Source organism: Macrobrachium nipponense, chromosome 5 (assembly GCF_015104395.2).
Source record: "Macrobrachium nipponense isolate FS-2020 chromosome 5, ASM1510439v2, whole genome shotgun sequence".
Classification (NCBI taxonomy): domain Eukaryota; kingdom Metazoa; phylum Arthropoda; class Malacostraca; order Decapoda; family Palaemonidae; genus Macrobrachium; species Macrobrachium nipponense.
In genome coordinates, this window is record NC_061107.1 from 109,143,932 (window position 1) to 109,154,399 (window position 10,468).

Sequence of the window (10,468 nt, forward strand, 5' to 3'; positions counted from 1 at the left end):
TTAAAATTTTTAAATAACAAAGTAAATAAAAAATAACGAGTAAAGTAAACAATTTACGGAATAAACTTTGCAGTTTCGTCGTCTGTTGTTCGTAACTCTGTTTGTGGCGCGCGCGCTTAGGAACCAGGAACAGCAACTTGTTTAAAGCGCAATGTGGAGTGAATTGAGACCAAAATGTGTATAAATAACAATCAAATAAGCACTGTGGAGTTTCAGTTGTGATGGCAGTAAGGATAAAAACCACCGATTACAAGGTAAGAATGAAATTCAGTTCAAACCATGACCCCGGAAATAAAAGTTTCATACTTTCAGTAATATAGGCAACAAAATGTTTGTTTTATTGTGCTGATTACAACTGCAATCTTGAGTAAGATCAATAAACGTTACATACATTCGCTAACATTGTTCAAATGATTGCTGGGAAAGATGATTTACGTCACTGATCAGAACCTGTACATCCCACGGTAGCCGCCATATTGGATTTCAAAACTGCCTTGAAAACATGTTTTACGAAGAGCGTCACATGCTTATTTTAGTTTCGTATGGGGCTTTCATATATCACATTATGTTGATGAAACTTCAATCTTTTGAATGGTATGCTTGGAGTTGTAATTGTATTCTTGTTTCACCATTTAAATATCGACGAGTGAATAAGACCTGTCCACCGTGATAAGGGTTGGTAGTTGCGGGTCGCGTCCATCATCAGCCCAATGAGGTCTCGCAGGTAGGAGGGAGGCTGTACCACTTTCGTCATCGTTGGGGGTTCAGCAATTGGGCACAAAGCCTCGTATCCAGAGGCCTAGGCTGGAGTTGGATCGTTAGGTCCTCCCCCACCCAACACCTTCTATCAGGAGCCGACACCGGAGTTTAACAGAATACTCTCAAGACCTCCTCCAAAAGGGGCGGTGTCAAAGACAAGGTATTTAAATTTCAAGGGCGCTTGTTCAGCGTTCCAAAGGAAGGCTCCGGACAAGCGAAGGGTCATCTTAGACTTGTCCCGTCTAAACTTATCATCTCTCAGGTGCGGACCTTACTTCCCCGTGGGGTCGTCACCACCTCTATAGATCTTACAGACGCCTACTATCATGTCCCGATAGCAAGGCACTTCCGTCCGTTTCTGGGCTTCAAGTTATGCAAACAAGCCTTCTCTTTCAAAGTAATGCCCTTCGGGCTCAATATAGCCCCAAGGATCTACGAAGTTGGCAGAAACGGTAATGCAGGAACTAAGGTCACAGGGTATCATGGTAGTAGCCTATCTGGACGATTGGCTGGTGTGGGCACCTTGCATGGAGCCTAGACGTAGTCCATAAGTAGCTTTTCAGGACCATAGTTTGGCCTGCATTTTGCTTCCATAAGAGATTTAGCCTGGAAGAACTGTTTTAACAATGGCTCTTGCAACAGCTGAAAGAAGTCAGTGAATTCATGCCTTAGATATAAGGTGGGTTTTTTTTTCACAAGGAGATGCATTGTGTTTCTCTTCAGCTAGGGTTTCTAGCAAAGAATGAGTTTTCCCTTGAAACCCTGGCCAAGATCTCTTACAGTAAATCTTTCTGACTTAGTAGGCACGGAAGACAATGAAAGATCTTTGTGTCTTGTGAGAGCCCTTAGGTATTATCTCCATTGGAGGGGGCTCCAGGTGCTGATGATCAACTTATGGTTGCTCTGTAAAAAAACTCCCTCAAAACCTCTATCTAAAAGCTCTATCTCGTTTTTTTATTAGAGATCTTATTAAGGAAGCACATTTGCCAGTGGGAGAAGAACACTACCTCCAACTTGGAAAAGTCAAGGCTCATGATGTAAGAGCCAGTGGCTACCTCTTTAGCCTTTAAACATAATTTTGTCTCTGGGTCTATATATTGCAAACAACTTAGAGGAGATGTAAGTCTGTTTTTGCAATGCACTACCTGAAAGAAGCTGCTTATGGACAATTGCATAATGCTGGGACCTTTGTCAGTAGCAGGCATGATTGTAGGGGAGGTATGAAGACACTTTTGCTCCTTATAAAGTTTTTAACCAAATAATTCTTGGAGTTTATTTGGAAAGTATTTACTTGTTATTTTTAATTTAGGTGATGGAATTTGTAGGTGAACGGGCATTATATTTGGATATTTATGACTTTACTTTATCCCTGGGGTAGGGGCTAGGTATGTAATCTCTTATTGTATGGGTTGTTTTGTCTTGTGGTGTTTTTGGTTGGTATCTACTTCTTTAGCTAATGGTATATTCCTCAGCTGGGAATTTTTTCTGTATTGATGGTGTTTCAAGGCCACACCATTGCAACTAGTGTTGAGAAGAGCACTCATTAGAGGCATTACCTACTTGAAGCAGCTCTCATCCCCAGGTAAGGAACAACTAAAGTTTTATTAATCTGTTATGAATTTTTTAATATACAATATCTTGAAGATGTCCCTGAATCCCCACCATCTTTCAATGTGGGATTCAGCTGTATAACTTACTGGGTAAGTATTATCTAATAAGATAAAGTTTTATTAGTACTTACCCAATATAATTATAATAGAACCCACCTTCCTCCCCACACATGGATACTATCTCATTGGGTGGAGGGCAAACAAAATTGAGGTATTTTCATGTAGTTGTTCGTCTTCTCCCAAAAAGTGGGAGGAGCCTGTACACCTACTGGACACAGGTAAGAAGTTTTTAACCATTAATTTTGGGAATTCAAGCTGCTGTCAGTAGAAACTACAGCTGTATAATAATTACTGGGTAAGTTACACTAATAAAACTGATTTAATTATAAAAATATCATTTTTGAGCTGCTGCTTTAGAGTAAAAACTTATAGCTATGCAATTATTTGTTAAGTATGTATATCAAAAAAATCTCATTTTGTAATAAAAAATGTCATTCTTTTTTCACCTCGAACTTAGAGAGGGGGCCACGTGTCCAAGTGCCCCCTCCCCCTTGCTGGTGCTACTGCCTGAAAATACCTGTTTAACATATTTAAGGATTCTCAGTGTTCTATGACAGTAACACTACATACCAGATAAAATAAAAGAAATTATGTGATTAATCAAGTAAAAGAAATGACAAAACAAGTGTCATTGGCTAAAGTTATTGTTGTCATAGAGGGATAGATTTGGGTGGTTTATTAGAAAAATATAATTTGATTTGGTTGGTTTATTAGAAAAATATAATTTGAAAAGTACTGCACAATAGACGTTAGCATTTCTTGCGTTTCAACTGTAATGAACACAGGAAATAAATTTATAAAGCCTGAGAATATTACAAGGCCACTGATAAAGATGCATCCTAACTTAAATTTGAGTGCCAGCTCCTTAACTTGCTGGGGTCTAAAACCCTCTTCTTTCTAACCTAACCTGACCTATAGTGCCATAGAAGATATATACTACTAGTCAAATACAGGGATGCATATAGCATAACTTAAACTTACCTGGTTGATGTCCCCTTGACTCTTCCACCTAACCTAGGTATTGAGTAAAAAAAAGGGATGCATCCTTACGTAACCAACTCTAGCCTAGGGTTCTCCTGGACTTGTAAATTTAGCTCACCTTGAGCATCATAAAATTGATGTTTATTAAACTTAGCTTTCCACACTGGGCTTAAAGTGTTCAGGGTGCCCACCTCAGTCTCCCCCATAACATTGCACATAGCATAATCCTGGCCTATTTCTGATCCTGGTAATTGGCTCTTTCAGCCAAGGTTGCTCTTATAGAGATGAAGCATTTATCATTGAAAGAGATTAGCTACTTTCAGGCCAATTGTTTTTTATTTTTGTTTTACATCTGCAGTATTAATGAGAATATCATAGCACAATGTTACTGGTTACTTTTGTTATACATACTGTGAATACAAACCATTGCTTTGTATTTAAAAGGATTCATCAGCACAAGCTAGATTTTGGAATTAAGACTTGGTAACAGGTGATTAACTGGTGGTAGGTGGTGAATGTAGTGGAAATCCTAATTGCTTCCGCCAGACAGCACTTTTTCTTCAAGAGAGTTCTCGGATGAAGGTGGTTGAGTAACTGTTTTACAGTGGTCCTCCTGTATTCGTGGGTGATGTGTACTAGACCCCCCCATGGATAGTGAGAACCTGCAATAGTTGGAACCCCTATGAAAAAGCTGAAAACAGCCTATTTTGTTCGTTAAAATTCAAGAAAAACCCACTAAAAATTTTTTATACTTGGTTTTGTAATAGGTTTATTACAAAAAGTCCATTTTATAATGAAATTGATAAAACAAAAAAACCAGTAATTTGTAGATATTTTCTCATAGCAAAAATACCGCGAATATGCGAATTTTCGAGACTAATGTGGGGAAACGTTCCAGAGAGAAATCCGCGAATATGGAGGGTCCACGTATATCCTCATTGTTAATGGATCCCCATGTATTTTGTTCTTTTCAGGGGTAGATCTTGCAGCGCTGAATTGGCTTGTTAGGAATTTTTTAGTTGAGCATCTTCAAACGGAGGATGTTTTGACATAGTGTCGGGGATATCATCAGGGGAACTCTCCCCCTCTGATTCATTTAAAAATTTTCAGGTTTTTCTTCCTGGACTCCCCCACCTCTCCCCTCCTCTACTTCTACAAATTCTTTTTTTTGCCTAGTCTGTGTGGGGTAATGTGGTAAGGTTGGGGGGCAAGCTCGCACTTCACACAGTGATGAGCAAGTTGCTAGCCAAAGGCAGAAAACCACCACCTAACATAGGGATATCAGTAAACTGGTAGGAGCTGGATCCCCAGTTAGAAGGAAGAGTATGTAATTGGTTATGTTGATACAGAGGCAGTCTTCCTGCCAAACTTTAGCATCAGCCAGTTCAGGAAAACTAGTACAATTTATGTCACAACAGGAACAGCCCCAAGCTCAGTTTGGCAATTAATGTTTGGTCACTTTACATCCTTGGAGAAACTCATAGTGCACATGAACACCTCCATCACTGCTCTCTTTGAGTGGCAACTAAAGCAGCTTTGCGTGGCCTCAAGCAAGCTACTCTCCTAGTTCGTGCCCATGAATGGGGAGGGTGTAAAGGAGGACTAACAGGATGGCTAGACACAGAAAACTTCTTGCGGGATTTTTCCCAATTTTTTGGAATGCTTCTGTTCTCAGACACATTTAAGGAGGGATGGACCACACACCTGGGAGGTCAGTCTACCTCAAGTGTATGGACATAGGATGAACCTCATTTGTACATCAGCATTTTGCAAATGTGAGTGGCTCTTCTAGTCTGCAAAAGAGCAAGACTTTCTGCTCTTCCTCAATCTCTTCATTTCCTTCCTTCCTCATCTTCTCTGCCCTTCCTTTCTCCTGTAAGTAGGAAGCCATCTCACAGGAGATCCCACCGGGTTTCACCTTCTGATGGACTGTTTGTCATGGTAAGGTTGCCATAAGTTCTTGAGTATGATTAGGAATATGGTCCTTTAGCTCCTTCTTTGGCCAGAGGGCTGCCCAAGACTCTTCCTTACTTCAGGAAAGGAATGTAGTATAGAATTAGAATTGGCAATACCCTCTTATTTGGCAAGTGCAAAATTTCTGAATTGTGCTTGTGAGGGACTGGGGATTCATGTCAGGGTTTCTCACCGTCTCTGATGTACTTATAGATTACAGTATTATTTAGTGTTACTGTTTTCCAGAGACATTAGTTTTGGAGCACCGTTGTTATTTCTCAGTTTGAGAATGTTGTACAGGACATATTGATAAAGCATGCAAAAAGATTTTATAGTAAAGGTTTAGGTTTCTTCATAACTTTTTTAGCTAAAATAAATTATATTAGAAATGAATGCTGCAGTTTGTAAGGAATCATAGTATTGTACTATAATTGTTATAAATGTACCTGTATACAGAAGCTGAAGTCCACTTTAGATGTAGTTCATTTAAGCTGAACAAATTATTTTGTTTGGCAGTGATTCAACAGTGGTTCGACTGCTATGGCATATTACTTGTTTAAAATTTTTAGGGTTTGTCTTTAAGCTAAGACCTGTTGCTGGATAATCATGTTATGCAATGTAATTTGAAATATGAACTGTTACTTTTCTCTTTATCTTACAGATGACGGCGATTGGGGAATCAACAAGTAGTTTCCAGAAAAAAAGGGAAAAAGGGGAGGCCTAAAGCCCCTTCAATACCTGGCGGGGACACGCACATCCATTCACAATGCCCAACTCTTAGTTTCTACTGGAATACCCTCCTTGGATTATTTATCTGGGTGGTGGACTGCCAGTAGGCTCAGTTCTTCTTCTAGAGCAAGATACTTATGATGTATACAGCAAGTTATTTCTGAGTATTTTCTAGCCGAAGGTGTAGTAAATAAACATTTGCTAACTGTGGCTAGTTTGGATATTAATCCTACAAGTATCACAGAGAACCTACCAGCACCTACAGATACTGACCCTATCGATGTTTCTGAATCATCGTCTGATAAAGAAATGACAATTGCTTGGAGGTACCAGAATAAAAAGTCACCCTGTCTTCATTAGACTACAGCAGGTTTGGACATGATTATGATCTAACAAAAGTGATCTCTAATGAAATTATTTTCTGCTGTTGATATAGAGCTGTGGGATGCAAGGTTTGTATTCAAGTAACCAATCCAGGATCTTTTGGTAAGGAATTCTGGTCGTTGCTGAAGTTTATCCAAAAACGAATTGAGGTTTCCCACCTTTCCACTCAGTCCAGTACTCCAAAAACAAATGTGATGCGTCTTGGATTGCATTCCTTAGGGTCACCTCTTTGGGGAAGTGAGTTTGGGAAAAGCGGAGGAAACGAAAGAACATCGGTGGGCAAAATTTAACAGGATTTTTCTATTTGCTTAGAGCCTTAGTAAGAAACTCATTTAGTGTGTGTATGATATCTGTTCCTTCACATCTCTTTGTTGATCCTGCTTTGATATTTAGAATAAGAGCTATGTGTGATTATGCAGTAAGGTTGGAATCATTTCAAGGTTCAGATAAAGAAACTAACCCAGTTTTCAAAGATTATCATGGACTCTTTCATATTGAAAAACTGGCCACCATTAATAGTTTAGTCCCAACCATTCTAGATTCTACAGACTGGGTGTTCAAGTTAAAGAGACGTAAACTAACAATTGAGAGACTTCATCTACCTCCAGAGTTGTCAGAAAACTGTAAACAGAAGCCAGGAGGATCCTGTTGGGAAGACCAGCAGTCCTGCATGCATGGGAGGTGCACTTCCTAGAAATTTAGATTTTTAGGACATTTTATGTAAGATTTAGATTAATCAGTGTTATGTATTTCACAACAAATCAATTAAATTTTAAACCACTGTTATTCCTTTACATGTAAGTTGCAGAAATTGTAATATTTTTCTTGTTATATGTCATCTAATACTGGAATAAGAAACAACACTTTATGTTTGCAATTATTTTTAAATGGGAGACAAGTATAATTTTAAAAGCTGAACAGCATTTTCTGTAGTAAGGAACAATTGAAAAGCAACAGTGACTAATTGATATCAAGTACTGTTTACTGTATTTAGTAGTCAATTTATGGTTCTTGATAATTCGTGGAATACCTTATAGTTTTTGAAAAATATTACTATGTAACTACCTAGTAGACCCAACTATGACTACAGTACTGTGAGCAAGATGACCTGCAATGTGATACAGGTCATAGCCTTCAGTAGCATATTAAATTGCCATAAACTAGTAAGGTAGTATGAGCATTTTTTTGCCCCATGCATACATTATATCATTTAGGCATGTTTAACCGGTGGAATGGATTTTTAAAACAACTCCATATGAAACATTATTTCCTTGGTTTTATGCCGTTAATATAGAAATTGATGAACAGTCCCATATAGGATGAAGTACTTACCATAGATACAACTGGGTCATTTATAATGCAAGTGAGTAATCCATGATGAAACTTTCCATGTTCACCTACCAATAGCAAGTTACTCTACTCTTCTTGTGTACATTCATCTTTGGAATCAAACATCTGTTATGTCTTTTTTCATCATAACTGAATTTGAATGTTCACAGTTATGACTGGTGTGAATAGAAAGTAATTACCTAACTGTAATGTATTTTAATGTTTTTGTTTGTTTAAAAAGAATATTGTAAATTGTGATGTTTGCTGCTTTGATAAGATTGTTCCCTTTTCATAAAAGTTTTCCAGCAGTCTTAGAAATTATTGTTGCCCCCACTAGTATGTTCCTTGATTGGATCAGCCAGTCTCCTTAAACTTTGTCCCCAATAGGTCCTCAAGAAAATGGATCTGCTACTAATTCGCAGTTTCTGAAGCCCCTTAGGAGGAAAATCCTTGATTATGTTATAGTAAGGATCAGTACTACCATGTTGGCAATTTGCAAGCACTTTCAACAATAGATAGTCATCCAAACTTCATCAGTCATTGGTATTTAGAAAAATTTGTCTCCACTAGTTGCTACTCTTTCTTTAGTGGTAGAATTTTTTTTCAGATATTAAGTGCTCTATACCAGAAGCACAAATTGGCACATTTTCATGACCTATCCCCCCTGAGTTGCCCTAAAATCTCTCAATTTTTATCCCTGGATGATTTTTCCCTAGTGTGGGGTCTGTAAGACTTAAAGGTCGCCTGAGAGCAATGAACCTAGGATAGGTTTTATGCATTAAACAGTATTCCAAGTGACGTTCTCAGACTCTTTCCTTCACTAGGCAGGAATCAATGGGGAGATCACAACACCTTTAATCACACTACTACAAAAACTTCATTGTAGTGCTTAATGAGAAACACTGGTACATTTCATAATACAGCAATGACTTCCTATAAAACAACACTGTCACCCTCAGTTCTTGTCAGAGGCTGGTTTTCCAAAAATATCATTATATAGAATTGGGTTGTTCACAGAGAACATCAATTTTGCTTCCTCAAGGTTGGTAATGAAATGCATAAAGGGCCATGGTCATGATTTAAATCTGTCCTCTTCCTTTTACATAAAGGTGGCCAAGCATTGTTACTAGTGACTGTCTTCATATGATCTTTTATAACTAATCAATTCCAGTTACAAATCACTAGCCAGCATCATATACCTATAATCCCAAACATTTTTTCCGTCTTGTTTGGTGGCTCTCATTACTACTGTGCTAGTGAGGAACTCATTACTCAGCTTTGTGAAGATGTATACTATCTGGGTTTATAACCTCTTATAGAATATGGGCAAAGCTTGTACAGGTTTTGGACAGAATACTTGCAGATGATGATAAACAAAAAGAAAACAATTATCATTGATTGCTTAAGCAAGGATATTTTCTTGATGGAAAGATAATGTAAATGAAGAAACGAAATATTGTGGTTTGTCCAATTAAGATGACATACAATTGGAAATTATGTCATCTTAATCTATTTACATGAACAAAACTTTGCATCATTTTTCTTGTGGTGTCGTTTTCATTTGTAGTGATGTCTTATAAAATCAGTCATGTCCTCCATAAATTCAAATGATTGTCTAATCATTTAAGATAATTGCTTGAACCACTGCATGTCTTTTGCCGCTTCTGTTAGAATTTTTTTTTTTTATGATTAACCTCATCTTACTTGAACAGTTTAATACATATGTGCAAAGAAAAATTACACAAAGCAGTCTGTGACGTGCACCTGGCGCCATTGCTAGGTGATCGTTCTAATGTAAACAACAGCGCAAACCCAAACAATTTTATGGGAAACCCTTCACTCTTTAAAACGTGGTTTTCTCGGATGTCCGTCCAAAACTGTGAAATGATTTTTGCATCATTACTATATATAATGTATACTGTAGGCAGAAATAAAATTTTTAATTTTGCTGTTATATTTCTTTTACGGTAAGCCATAAAGTTTTGTATATATGGCAACTACATAATGGTTATTCTCTCAGCAGTCTTTAATGATTGGTAAGTTATCTTTGCAGCATTTACCAATGACAATGTGTACTACATGTAGAAATAAAAATTTTAATTCTGTCTGCTTTAGTTTGTATACACTTGAGCAATATAGTTGACCAATTTGTCGACGTTATGTGCCTTCTGTCCACCATAAATTTAGTCCTGTTTCACTCTAGAGCAGAAACTAATTATCGTTCTTATTCATGGGTCAAACTGACACAATATGGTAAAATCATTGCCATCTCCAACGCTGGTCATCCCGTATAAGCTTCAGCCATTGGCGTATATATATAATATATATTATATATATATATATATATATATATATATATATATATATATATATATATATATATATAGCCTAGGTATCAGCCAATATTGACTAGTGTGTACTGTTGATTGTGATGAGAAGTGAAACAAGTTCATCATTTGCAAGGTCACAATTAGGGTTTCCTGCAGTCGACCCGATTTTTCAAGTATAACGTAATATGAATTTGAAGTTTCCTTTCAAGTAGAAATGATAATGGTAAAATTGAAGAATATTCTACTTTTAGGTGTTCTGACTGATCAAATTCAGCTTAGTCCTCTCCATACCAGGTTTGAGAACTTATTGACAACATGTAAATAACACTACCA

The 10,468-nt window shown here is 37.4% G+C and overlaps 1 pseudogene; it reads left to right on the forward strand.

The window, feature by feature from the left end:
• Positions 1-7,580, forward strand: part of LOC135215888 (elongator complex protein 4-like) — a 10,352-nt pseudogene extending 2,772 nt beyond the window's left edge.
• Positions 7,581-10,468: the final 2,888 nt, after the last annotated feature.